The sequence below is a fragment of the Puma concolor genome, chromosome D4 (genome assembly GCF_028749965.1).
Source record: "Puma concolor isolate L17-30 chromosome D4, mPumCon1.1.hap2, whole genome shotgun sequence".
Classification (NCBI taxonomy): domain Eukaryota; kingdom Metazoa; phylum Chordata; class Mammalia; order Carnivora; family Felidae; genus Puma; species Puma concolor.
In genome coordinates, this window is record NC_141679.1 from 10,612,932 (window position 1) to 10,626,972 (window position 14,041).

A 14,041-nucleotide genomic window follows, 5' to 3' on the forward strand; every position below is an offset into this window, starting at 1 on the left:
TGTTTGGCTCCTACCCACCCTAGGGGAGGCAGGAGAGCAGTTAAGTTACTGAATCAGAAAATGTCATCACTTTTCCTAGCAACGCATCTGAGCAGATGGCAAACGGCTATTTTTACAGCTTGTTTCTCTATTGCACGTAGAAATATTGGTTAACATTGTATTTCTGTCCTATGTGGGCAACAAGCAAGAACCTAAGTTAGGCGGCCGCCAGGAAGGCTGGGGGGAGGCTCAGTGAATGGTGGTGATACATTCCAGCTTTACGGTGGCAAATAAGCAAGCCTCAGCCTGTGCGATGCAGAGCCAGGCCGGGGAGCTGGGAGCGCCCACTTCTCCCAAAGCCAAGCAATGCTAAGCAAGGCAGCACCAACAGCCACCCAGAGTGACTCTCACCGCCTAACACCACACCACGTTCCATCAAATGTGCGATGTCACCATCACAAGATGGGCATTATTCTATGGGCCACCGAGAAAAGAAAGGCACCCAAAGTGGAGGGTTTAGGAGGAGAGCCCCACGTGAAGCGAGGGTACCAAGAAGCCACAGAGAAGTAAGCCCACCATGCTGAAAGGGAACTGCAGAGAGACCTTGGAACCGAGCGTGGAGGAAGGGGGACTCTCCCCTGAGGATGTGAACTGCAACCAAGTGCTCCGAGCGTTTGCCTTCTGAATTCCCATTACCAGCGTGGTCCAAACATCCTCAGGCAGGGATTGCAAACCTTGGCCTGAGTTTGGTCGCGCCCCCAGTGACCTGTAGACACAGACTCTCAGGAAGAGGACGTCAAGGGTGACCAGAAGGTGCACCTCATTTCAGATGCATGAATGCCTAAGACCATGTGCACCTGGGAACAAAACTACAAGAACCTCCCCCCACGATGAGGATCATCCCAGGAGCTATTCAGAATCGGCAGCTGAGAACACCACAACCAAAAGAGGGAAGACTGAAACCGAAGTCCAAAAAGCAAGAGCAAGGTTGAACAGGTGACCAAGGGCAGAGAAAGGCAGCACACGGGAGGCAGGACGGCCAGGTCGGCGGCTAGGAGCAGGTTCTCACGAACAGGCTGGGGTCTGGGGCTAAGCCCCCGTCCGCTGGCTGTTCTGGCCTCAGGAGCCAGGAAAGAAGCTCTCCCAGTTTCAATTCACGGTCAGGAAAAGGCAGAAAATACCTTCTCTAGGATGAGTGAGGACATGAAACAAGTGATTGTATTTTAGAAGTGTTTTGTACACCATAAAAGCACTGTGCCCGTAAAAGTTTATGGTTTTCTCCTCCTCGGATGAGCATTCTGAGGGGCTCCTTCAGTCACAACCCACATTTTCTAAAAAAAATAAAAAATATTTTGTTGGAAACCTTCACTTAGCAGAGGGCTGTGCATAAAGCAGGCCCTTAACAAATCCTTATGAAGTGAATAAATAAGTACTGTTAACATCTGGCCCCAGCCCTATTCAGCCCCAGTTCCTGAGGGTCCGTTGCTGTGGTGGCTGCAAGCAGAAAAGAGAGGGAAAAAATAAAACCCACTCGCCTGGGATATGAGGTCTTTGTGCCGAAACAAAGATCCCACACACTCACCTCTGGCCTCCCTGAAACTCACAACGAAACCAAAACACTAGCCGGGAGGACAGCAGTGACTGAAGGCAGGTTCCAGGAGCCAGCTTTACAAGGGGGTCAATCAGGAGAGATGACAGAGAGCTTTCAGAATGGCAGGGTTGCTCATGGCTGGCAAAAAACACCCTCAGCATCATCAAAAAGCCCTTTTGGCGGCGGGGGGTGGGGGGGGTGGGGGCTGAGTGGCTTTGTCTGTTGAGCGTCTGATTCTTGATTTGGGCTCAGGTCATGATCTCATGATTGTGACAGCACTCAGCCCAGAGCCTGCCTGGGATTCTTTCTCTCCCTCTCTCTTTTTGCCCCTCCCTGGCCTCTTCTCTTAAAAAAAAAAGGCCCTTTAGGAGATGACACCAATGACTAGGTGCCTTAGAACATGCTGGCATCAGCCTGTCAAGCTTATTAACAGGGACCAACAGAGAAAGGAGGTCCTTGCACACCTGGAATTGGGCAGGAAAAAAAGGTAAGTTGAGAGCAAGAAACCCAAGATCAAAGGCATGGGTTTCGATTTCCACCGTGAGTGGTCCTGAGTGTTCCAAGGGCCTGTGCTTTAGGAAAGTTAGGAGCACTCTAGAAAAAGGGCCAAATTCTCAGTCTTCACATACAGAGCATTATGCTCAAGACAACATTCAGAAGACTGACCATTTTTTATTGATCTTATTTTTTTTTTTTTTCAACGTTTATTTATTTTTGGGACAGAGAGAGACAGAGCATGAACGGGGGAGGGTCAGAGAGAGAGGGAGACACAGAATCAGAAACAGGCTCCAGGCTCTGAGCCATCAGCCCAGAGCCCGACGCGGGGCTCGAACTCACGGACCGCGAGATCGTGACCTGGCTGAAGTCGGACGCTTAACCGACTGCGCCACCCAGGCGCCCCTTATTGATCTTATTTTTAAGTAATCTCCACACCCAACATGGGGCTTGAACACATGACCCTGAGACCAAGAGTCGTGTGCTCCACTGAGCAAGCCAGCCAAGCACCCGGGAAGGCCAATCATCTTATTTATTTATTTATTCATTCATGTTTAAAAACAAATTTTTTTTTTTACATTTTATTTTTGATGGGGGGGGGGGAGGGGCAGAGAGAGTCAGAGACACAGAATCCGAAGCAGGCTCCAGGCTCTGAGCTGTCAGCACAGAGCCCAACACAGGGCTCGAACTCACAGACTGTGAGATCATGACCTGAGCCGAAGGTGGAAGCTTACCTGACTGAGCCACCCAGGCGCCCCTCACTCATTCATTTTTAAATGTTTGTTTTTGAGAGAAAGACAGAGCGTGAGTGGGGGAGGGGCAGAAAGACAGACGGAGACTCAGAATCTGAAGCAGGCTCCAGGCTCCGAACTGTCAGCACAGAGCCCGACGTGGGGCTCGAAATCATGAAAACGTGAGATCATGACCTGAGCCAAAACCAAGAGCTGGACGCTTAACTGACTGAGCCCCCCAGATGCCCTTTTAAGTTTACTTATTTATTTTGAGAGAGAGAGAACACGATCAGAGATCAGGGGAGGAGAAGAGAAAGAGAATCCCAAGCAGGCTCTGGGCCCTCAGTGCCAAGACAAACGCAGGGCTCAAACTCAGGAACCTGAGGCAAAACCAAGAGTCAGACGCTTAACCCACGGAACCACCCAGGCGCTCCAGGAGACTGATCATTTTAAACCATGGTCCGTGTTTGGTACAGGATGCCTGAAACTTCTTTGCATTCATTTTATTCTGAACACTTGTTTCAGCAATGATTTTAGAACATTTCTAAGGGGGCTATTTTATTTATTTTTTATCAACTTTATTTTTTTGGTGTTTATTTTTTTTTGAGAGAGAGAGAGAGAGAGAGAGAGAGAGAGAGAGAGAGACCACGCAGAAGCAGAAGAGGGGCAGAGAGAGGGGGAAACGAAATCCAAAGCAGGCTCTAGGCTTTGAGCTGTCAGCACAGAGTGGGGCTCAAAACCACAAACCATGAGATCATGACCTGAGCCAACGTCAGACGCTTAACTGACTGAACCACCCAGGTGCCCCAAAGGGGGCTATTTTAGTTAACAAACCAGGAAAAAGGCACAGAGCTATTCAAAACACTAATTTAAAAAAGGGATTAGACAGTCTCACATTCTGGCCTTTTCCAGACATTCCTTACAGAATCAGGTATACAGAAATACAGAACTTTTTAACAATGGACAACTATCACAAGACCCAACCTACAAGTTTCCTGTGGATTAAAAGAGGACACACACACACACACACACACGCAAGCACGCCTGCACAGTCAAAGGCCTGAGCTGAGCGCAGTAGAAAACAATTTTTCTGGGAAACTTGGGAACGAGGTTTATTTCACCTCAGGCTGTCAGCCAGCATTTTTGTTGGACTCAAGGGCTAAATACTTAAGGGTTCTTATCTAGGTGCCCTACTTGATAAGGACTTAGGAAAACATACCAAAAAAAAAAAGTTTTAGTAAACTTTTTCATGACAGTAGCTGTCTTTTCCTCCCTGAGGAAATCTGGCTCTTATCTACAGGAATTTGCTGCCAAAGAAGGGACGCCTCTGCGAGCTTAGGGGGTCTGTACAGACATTAACAATCCTAAATGCCATACACCCTTGGTGGGACACTTCTGATCCCTGAGCACCTTAGAGACGCCAATTTTATAGACTCTGATGATAGGTTCTGCTGCCATTTTATAATTTAGAAATTAAGGGAGAAAAAAATTAAGTAGTTCGCCCAAAAGCATAAAGTTAAGTCTTTGTCAAGATCGAAGCATCAGACTCAAGACTGTCTGGGTGCACATCTCTTTTTTTTTTAATTTTTATTTTTTTAACATTTATTCATTTTTGAGAGACCAAGAGAAACAGAGCACAAGCAGGGGTGGGGCAGAGAGAGAGGGAGACACAGACTTTGAAGCCGGCTCCAGGCTCCGAGCTGTCAGCACAGAGCCCGAGGCGGGGCTCGAACCCACGACCCGTGAGATCATGACCTGAGCTGAAGCCAGATGCTTAACTGACTGAGCCACCTAGGCACCTCTGGATACACACCTCCTGACTCATACTTAAGAGGTAAGACGGGCTTGGTAAGAACATTTTCTGTATTTTTATTCAGTTATTTTTAAAAGGAGATATTGGTTTGTTGTTATTTTTTAATGCAAGTGTTCAGATGCTTCTGTGCAGCTCACCAGGTACACACGAGATCCATTTGAAATTAAGCGATTATTTACGCATTTATTGTTTGCTTCCGTTCGAGTGTAAGCTTCTTCCTGAGCAGGATTCATGCCTTACTTTTCCACGTGGCCATCTCTCCCTACACCTAGCGCACTGTGCCACCACACAGAGCCCGAGAGGGGCATGAAGTAATGAGATGCAAACGTGGCCGCCTTCGTTTTGCTGCAAGACAAGTCTTACCTAGACACTGAAAACCCGAGTCATCAATTTCAGATACATATCATCAGGCTTCAGGTATCCAGCGTGACTGGCCCAAATACACTACTGCTCCCTTCTTCCCTTCTCATCTTCATCCCTGGTAAAGTCCCATGACCCAGCAGGGCAACGGAAGCTCTAAAAGCACACTGCATCTAGAAGCTTAAAGAAGCGTCGAAGACAATTGTAATGAAAAACAAACTTCATATGAGAAACAGGAAAATGCGTACATTCCAATCTTTAAAGTCATGATTCAGCGTGTCTCTGAACATCATGTAAGATTTGCATGGTCTTTCTCTTTCATAATATGGAGCTTATGTGTGTAAGTTTATATGCGTAATATGAAGCCTTAATACGTAGTTTCTGCACAGCATGTAGAACAGTGAGTCAGGAATCCAAAAACCCCAGTTATACGGTCTGAGCTCTGTCGGTAGTAATCTATGAATTACTCAGCGTCTCAACTTGTAGAAACCCCTTACCTCTTTTTTTTTTTTTTTTTGCTTTTCTATTTGAAAAGATACATTCCTTTTGTCTTTCACTTCACATGACTAGTGAAAAAATTAAAACCTCAATCTACATTATGCTTCAAAACATGAAATTTTTACACAGATTCTTATACTAGTAAAATCAGCATGATTGGTAGACGAGGCTCTTACAGCTGAGATGTTACTACCCAGACGTAACCATCCAAGAATCCAACAGAAGTCCAGAATTGTTTCTTCAAATTCCCTTCCCTGTTGTTCTGTACCAGTGAAATCTGTTCACATGTACACGTATCATTCTTGCCAAACTGATAGGTCTATTTTTAGATGCAGGTTTTCCGGGAAAAGAAAAAATGGTGCAAAGAGGTTGGAGACAAATTAAGAATCTCAGGATACTGAAAAAAGGGCTGACAGTATCCAAGGGGACAGGGATTCAAACCAGGTGGGCTAGAAAGGGGGAGGGGCAGAGCCTTGGCACAACTCAGAGTCCCTGGGGCCGAAAGGAGCTTCAAGACACCCACGGGCTTGGAGGTTGGGCCGTCCAGTGTTTGCCCCTCAGCGCTGTCACTTGCTGCGTACTTACACTTCTCTGAGGTTTCCTTCTGCATACTCTGCACGGTGATAATAAAACACGAAGTCATATACACAGCACCACGTACAAGGGGAATGTTCTGTGAACGGCCGTGGCTTAAATACGAGCAGAAAGAAGCCGGGGCTTCCTAGAGCATTTATAATGCCAGGTGGTAACTGATGTCTACGCTTCTGCCTCCACCAGGCCGTGTAAGCTCCTGGAGGGCCGGCATCCATGCACCAGGTCGGCTGCAAATTCAGGACACTCTGATTCCATAGGTCTGGGGTGACGCCCCGGCAAGCAGATTTGAAATGAGCTCAGGGGTTCTGATGATACACGGCCGGGGTTTAGACACACTAACCAAATCCAATATGAAATCCCTGTCTGCTCGGGACTGAAGAGGCAAGATGGTACCCAACAAATGGGTTTACAGTTCCACGGTGGGGAGAGAAATCAGTCAATAACTAGGCTAAGTTTACCAGCTATGGAATCACGCAAAGCCCTGTTATACACTGAGTGGAAGCCGCAGAAGCTTCCCCATGCCTGGGAAAAGACAAACACACCTAGAAAACCTCTCCCCAAAATCTTTCACCCCTTCCCTTACAGCCTCTCCCTCCAAACGGGTGAGGAGATTCACTATTAGCTTGACGTGCTTTGAAATGGGTACAAAGCCAAGGAACCCAATAAGTAAGAATTTTTAGATGGAACCTGCCTGTCCCAGTAGGGACAGCCTGTCAGTTATTCTTTTCTGAGGTTTCTGAAGGCAGTTTTGTGGGTGTGTTCTCTCTCTCTCTCTTCCCAGGAGGCTCTGGCAATACAAGAGGTCCCCAGCGCAAACCAAAGCTATCCGGCAGAGGATTTGGGTTCCTCATCCCCTGTTGTCTGGACTGTATCCTCTCTGCCGGGAAGGTCACCAGCAAGATGCCACAATGGGCAGTGCAGGGACAATCAGGGGGAGCCCGCGTGGCTGGAACGTGGGATGGGAGCACCCACGGCAGGGTCCGCTTCAGAAGGAAGAGGGGACCCAGGCTCTCACTGAGAGAAGAAGGAAGAAACCCACTCCGGCTGCAGGAAGGTCTGGCAGCCATGGGAAAGGAAGGGATGAGTTACCGCGGGGCTTGGACATTTCATCTGCAGCTGCGTGGGAAACGCCGCTCCTTGAGGATTTGATGGCAGAGATTTACCAGATGAAATGAAGGAGGCCCGAGGCCTGGGAGTAATGGTTTCCGTGGTCTGCGACCCCTGTGTGGACTCAGATCCCTTTGGGTCATGATGACTTAAGAATTTCCACACCTGCTAAGTCAGTATTACGTGGAACTCAAACCTGACTCAAATGCACCTCGAAGCCTTTGCTGACACTTGTTTACTCTGTTGTCAGTAATGCTTCCTAAAGCTCAAGTTTAATGACAGAAGTTTGGCAGAACTGATATACATAGTTCAAAAGGATTAATTTATCTTTGATCGCAAGGACTATTCAGGCTGCTAATGCATTATCCCTAAAGTAAAATTCTTAGCCAAATACACTAGGTTCCCCAAAGGGTCTGGCGGATTTCAGGTAAGGAGAGAGAGAGAGAGACTGAATTAAATACCTTAGATTTCTGGTATTGAGCACTCTGGAAATATTCGTGCAGTTTAGCCCTTAAATGAGGACTGAGACAGAACAGATGAGAGACAGCAAATTACAGAATTTGACCCAAAAGGCTTACCTGGGGTAAATCAAATGACGACTCATTTCCAACATGGAATTAAATCAATTCAATTAGCAAACGGGTATCCTATCTTTAGATCCAGAGCAAAACTGTTAATAGGGCTGTGCTCACTGAAACAAGACACGACACTTTTTCTTCCTTCAAACCTTATATTGCTAATTCTATGCCTCCCGGATCATTTTTTTTTCACTATGTTTTCTTGCAAAGAATTGCTTGTTGCTCTCCCTGGCCTCTGAGATCAGGTTTCAGATGAAGGGCAGTCAAAGAGTTAAGGATCCATTCCAAGACAGGAGCGGGATGTGGTTAATGACCCTGAGTAATACAGAGAAAAAGCATTTCAGAAGACACCAGGGCCCGCAGAAAGTCCTCTGGCCTACCCAGACGTGACGTAGGTAAACAGGCGCACAGCAGGAGACATTAAAACAGCTAGATACACGCAGCGAAACGATCCCACCTGAGGGAGAGTCTCTTTAAACTATTTTCAAGTTATGGCAAATTGCTAATATTTTAACATGGGAATCTACTGTATCCAAAAGCTTTGAAACTCCCAGCAAGGCTGGCTTGAAGCAATCTGTGATGTGTACTCTGTGTGCACCCTATAAACCAAAGGCAAACTTATTTGTGGATCCAGAAATGTCTTCCTCGACTCTGTCCCTAGCTGAAAGGTGGAAAGCTACTATGACTCCAGAGCGGTTCATGTGATTCTAAAAGAATGGCCGATTTAGCGATTCTAAACTCACATCACCTCTTCTGTGTGTAAATACTCATACATTTTCTTTCAAATAATTTTTTTAATCTTTATTTATTTTTGAGAGGGGTGGGGGGAGAGGGACAGAACAAGAGCTGGGAGGAACAGGGAGAGAGGGAGACACAGAATCTGAGGCAGGCTCCAGGTTCCGAGCTGTCAGCACAGAGCCCGACGCGGGGCTCGAACTCACGAACCGCGAGTTCATGATCTGAGTTGAAGTCAGACGCTTAACCGACTGAGCCACTCAGGTGCCCCAATACTCATAAAACTTCAAAGCATAAAGGCAACTGGGCTCGCCCAAATTTGATGATATGCAAAGGACCAATTACACCTAGCATTAGAACCAAGGAAGAAGTTGCTATGACACCAGCCGGCTAATACTGTGGCTATGAAGCCTACCTCATTCTTTCCCCACCCCCAACCTTCCAGCCAACAAGTGAGATTAAGCACCGTGCCTCTAAGTACTGGATGGTTTGAAAAATAATTCATAGAAACTATTCTCAAGGCATAGATAAGACACCCTCCCACTCCCACTGAGCCCCCAAATTCAAAAGTACTCGAAGTCTCTCCTACTCCTTTGAGACAAGTATTGATTCTAAAGAAAGAACTGAGGAGTCAGCTCTGCAAGGGAACTTTTAATGGACAAGGTAAGCGTTTCTTTATAAACTTGCACTTAGTTACGGCCATTTTTTCTCCCAAGGGTGCTGTGGATTTTTATCAACAGCTGCTGGACATAGGTTCGGAAAAGGTGAAATCGCGTTTAAAAAGGCTCTAAGTCACAGGGAGAAAAGCTTGGCCATTAATTCCCTACTTCTTTTCTGGAACAAATTCACTCTCTGTTTCCAGGTGACACACTAAGTTTGTTCAAAGTACTAGAAGCAGCAGAAAGTACTTGGGACAATAGGCTGGAGCCAATTTTGCCTCAAGACAGACAAGAGCCGGCAGGAACCAGAAGAAAAAGTCTGCCTCCCACCCAGGGTGCACAAGCTTTCCTACAGAACCAAAGCAGCTCTTCCTGGAGGACAGATCTGGGTGTTGCGGTTGACGATTTTTTTTTTTTTAACTGACCAAGCTTGGGGCGCTTGAGTGGCTCAGTCGGTTGAGCGCCCGACTTCGGCTCAGATTATGATCTCATAGTCTGTGGGTTCGAGCCCCGCATCAGGCTGTGTGCGAACGGCTCAGAGCCTGGAGCCTGCTTCCGATTCTATGTCTCCCTCTTTCTCTGCTCCTCCCCTGCTTGCTCTCTCTCTCTCTCTCTCTCTCTCTCTCAAAAATAAATAAAAACATTGAAAAAAATATGTGGCCTGGAACTGAGAACAGTCTGCCTTTCTCAAAGAATGCCACATATTTACAGCACAGGAGGTCTAGAAATGCCCATTTCATTCTTGGGAATGTTCTTTACCCAGAGGAAGTTGAGCTCCGGGAGTAATGTTAGTAGAAACAGGCTTGAGGATGAGGTCTTCCGTGCAGGGCAGATAAAAGCAGGAGGCAGGCGGGCCAAACACATTTCTTTGATAACCGCCCACAGCCAGCTCAGCATCCGGAGGGTGGTTCCATAAACACCACTGACTGACAACAGCCAGGATTCACTTCTTCCTCCACTCTGCCCACACCCTCTTTCTGTAAGATATTCCACTATATAAATATGTGTTGTCATTTTGGCCAAAGTGATGTCTTTTTTTTTTTTTTAACATGTATTTATTATTGAGAGAGACACAGAGCATGAGCAGGGGAGGGGTAGAGAGACGGGGAGACACAGAATCCGAAGCAGGCTCCAGGCTCCGAGCTGTCAGCACAGAGCCCGACGCGGGACTCAAACTCATGAACCGTGAGATCATGATCCGAGCCGAAGTCGGACGCTCAACCCATTGAGCCACCCAGGCGCCCCAACAAAAGTGGTAAGTCTTAAGCGGGACCTACTCTGAGGGAAACCTGAGCAGGAAAGTAAAAAACAGGGGAGTCTGGGTGGCTCAGTCAGTTAAGCCTCTAACTCCTGATTTAGGCTCAGGTCACAATCTTCCTATCGTGAGATTGGGCCCTGCGTCCGGCTCTGTGCGGATAGTGCCAAGACTGCTTGGGATTCCGTCTCCCTCTATCTCTTAAAAATCAATAAATAAACATTAAGAAAAATAAAACATCTGCTAAAAAAAAAAAAAAAAAGGAAAGTAGAAAAGAGAACAAGCAGTTCTCACTGCCTATAGGTACATGTCCAGAGCTGGCTTGTTTGGTTGAGGTTTCGACAGAGAACATAGGTAGAGAACATCAGCCCATCTGCCCTAAGTTGGTGGTGGGAAAAATTCAGCCCAGGAAGCGATTTTGTTCTACCAGCCCATTTTGCTTGTGCCTCTCCCATGGCCAGATGGAAAAAGAATCACTATAAAGGTGACCTGGGGCCCCTCCTGCCAGGCTGGCTTCTGGCCCAGCGCAGAAGTAACTTCTCAGACTAAACAGATAGACCCACAGAAGCAAGGGCTGACATCTTTGAGAAAATTAGCAAGGAAATAAAATCCAAGATATGAGACACCTGCCATCCATCTCTTCTTCCTGATACCTCCCCTCAACTGACTCCATTTGCCTTGTGAAGACAGTAGACACGTTTGGTTTTTGAAAAATAAATGTTTAACAGCAAAGTCAACAAGTGACAGTTGTAGAATACAAACTGTTAAGCCACTGATAAAGAACCGGACAAAGTAAAATAACTTCGATGTTAGGGTCGCCTGGGTAGCTCAGTCGGTTGAACGTCCGACTTCGGCACAGGTCATGATCTCACGGTTTGTGAGTTCGAGTCCTGCATCAGGCTCTGTGCTGTCAGTACAGAGCCTGGAGCCCACTTCAGATTCTGTGTCTTCCTCTCTCTCTGCTCCTCCCTCACTCATGCTCAGTCTCTGTCTCTCAAAAAATGAATAAATGTTAAAAAAAAATTTTTTTAAAATAATAACCGTATGTTAAAGATAGCTCAAACACATAACTTTTAAATTATACTTTATTAGATTTAACAGATTGTTTGCAGGAATGGAAAAAAAAATCAACCTAAATGACCCACCATTCACTTATGAAAGTATATTTGAAACATGAAACAAAAACCACTCTCTTAGAATATTACGACCTTGTAGGGTAGGAATTGCATTTTTAGATATGTGGTGGTGGCATTACTCTTCATCCAAATTTCCCACCCCTTCCTAAGGAGGAATTACACATCCCCACCCTGCTGAGTGCAAGTGTGGTCACATGATTTGCTCCTGGCAACGACCATGTATCACTTGCAGGAGAAAATATGAAAAACTGGTGTGAACCTTCCTTCACCTAGCTCTCTCTTCCTCCTGCTCTGAAGAGTGACAATGATGTAGACAGAGACTGTCCCATCAACAGACTGGGGTCAACATTGTGGACAGTTGCAGCTAACCCACAACGAACGTGGAACACGAATGAGAAATCAACATGAAAGCCACTGAGATTTGAGGTCATGCAGAATAATTACTGTCTTGATTGACTTTGAGTGCTACTTACATAGGGCTCTTCATAAAGCTTGGGTGAATGTCTGGAAGACAGGAAGTATTCGGAAACTCAATGGTGAAATTTGGTAGGTGTCAGGTGAACAGAAATCAAATATTTCTTTACAGGGTGTGGAGACAAGAAGCTGTTAGGTTAAGCGACAGCTACAGGAGCAGCAAACAAAGATTTTGTGAACTGCAATTACAACCTGGGTTATGCAGTGTGACAGCAATTTGAGCAGCACTATCTAGTCTAGCAATCAGCACAAGATCTGCCATTTTAATCCAGCGGCTCCAGACAGGAGTAGACCGAATATCAACCAGCTCCTGACAAGTCACCAAAGTAACCGCCAAAATAGCTTCACTTTAGTCCCCGTGGATATAAATTTCTAATATGGTCATTCCAGGGAATGGATCAAAGATTGCCTAAACCTTAAACACCCTCAGTGCTGGAAGAGCCTCGTCGGGCCAAGATGATCAACTGGGGCACAGAACTTGGGTTATCAGTTGGCACAGCCTTCAGAACTTGGCATCCCATGGACCAGAAGCAGGCTCATAATCTTTCCCTTGGATTTGGCAGTTCTTTCCTCCTTCTCGCTTTTATGACTCCCTTGGGATCCCCTCTACCCCTGTCTTCCGTCTTCAGACGTCAACCGCAAGATACAAAATTTGCTCCTGATGTCTCAGCCATACCTTATGGTGCCCTAACCGACATCCAGAATCTGGTATTGACTGGATCAATGCGAAGACCAAGCAGGGAACACAGCCACTAATCAAGCCTTTACCAAGAGGACTGGCCCGGTGGTAGGCACCATGAGAACATTTGGGAATCCTCAAGTCCAGGTCTTAAGCTCACAGGGGTAGTTTTTAATCTAGTTGAGGAGAAAAGAAAGAAAAAAGAAAGGAAACACACCCTTCTCAACTAGCCCAGTTTACAAATGAATACCCTGTGGGTAGCAAACCTTCACTCAAGGGCAGATGAGATCAGAGAGAGGGAGAGAACACAGGCAAGCCTTCCTCTCACCCAATGAAACACTCAAAGGAGGGAAAAAGACTAGCAAAAATGGAAGAATCTAGGATGTCGGGACTAAAATAGCGAAGAATATAATTCACCCCTAAGTTATTTGTGTGTTAAAAGTTTCAATTGAAAATGCAAAAAGAGGGGCGCCTGGGTGGTGCAGTCGGTTAAGCGTCCGACTTCAGCCAGGTCACGATCTCGCGGTCCATGAGTTCGAGCCCCGCGTCAGGCTCTGGGCTGATGGCTCAGAGCCTGGAGCCTGTTTCCGATTCTGTGTCTCCCTCTCTCTGTGCCCCTCCCCCGTTCATGCTCTGTCTCTCTCTGTCCCAAAAATAAATAAACGTTGAAAAAAAAAAAAAGAAAGAAAATGCAAAAAGACACTTCCTAGTTCTTAAGAAAAGGATACTAAAATTCACCTGAGGGAAAAATAAATGCTTGGAACTTAATTTTTTCTAATGTGTATTTATTTTTAGAGAGTGATAGAACATGAGTGGGGGAGGGTTAGAAAGAGGGGGCGGGGAGGGAGACACAGAATACAAAGCAGTACAGTCAGCACAGAGCCCGACATGGAGCTCAAACTCAGGAACCATGAGATCATCACCCAAGCTGAAGTCAGACACTCAACCCATGGAGCCACCCAGGGGCCCCATGGTTGGATGGTTGGAACTTTAAAAGTGGAGATGGGGGAGGGGGGAAGCAGGGCAGAGGAGAATGAATTATCTGGATGTGATGCATGGGCTAAACAGAAAAACAAAGGGTCCAAGCAAAGTACACGCTGAGGTTATACGGAAAGCATACCAAAAAATGATACATGTACAATTTTATACTATATAAAAACTGTGCTCATGTACAATTGACATGACAACCCATAAATAATGCAAACGAGTAGAAGTTAAGGTAACATGGTTATTGGTTGTGGGGTTTTTTTAATATAAAAGTTATTTATTTCGTTAAAAGAGCATGCCCAGTGAATTCCACAAACCCCACAACTTACCCAGAACCCTCCAGTCTGCAGCTCCCCCCACTACCCCAGGC

The 14,041-nt window shown here is 46.2% G+C and overlaps 1 protein-coding gene and 1 long non-coding RNA gene across 11 annotated transcripts in view; one reads left to right on the forward strand and one right to left on the reverse strand.

The window, feature by feature from the left end:
* KANK1 (KN motif and ankyrin repeat domains 1) overlaps positions 1–14,041 on the reverse strand; it is a 214,717-nt gene that overhangs the window by 104,959 nt on the left and 95,717 nt on the right. The window lies entirely within an intron of this gene.
* Positions 9,883–14,041, forward strand: part of LOC112868730 (uncharacterized) — a 36,951-nt gene continuing 32,792 nt past the window's right edge. Inside the window, exon 1 of one of the 6 annotated variants that reach the window (XR_015243432.1) lies at positions 9,883–10,395. This is a non-coding gene — a long non-coding RNA (uncharacterized LOC112868730). The remainder of the gene's footprint in view (positions 10,396–14,041) is intronic. The other 5 variants (XR_015243435.1, XR_015243433.1, XR_015243434.1 and 2 more) reach the window with 5 other exon arrangements.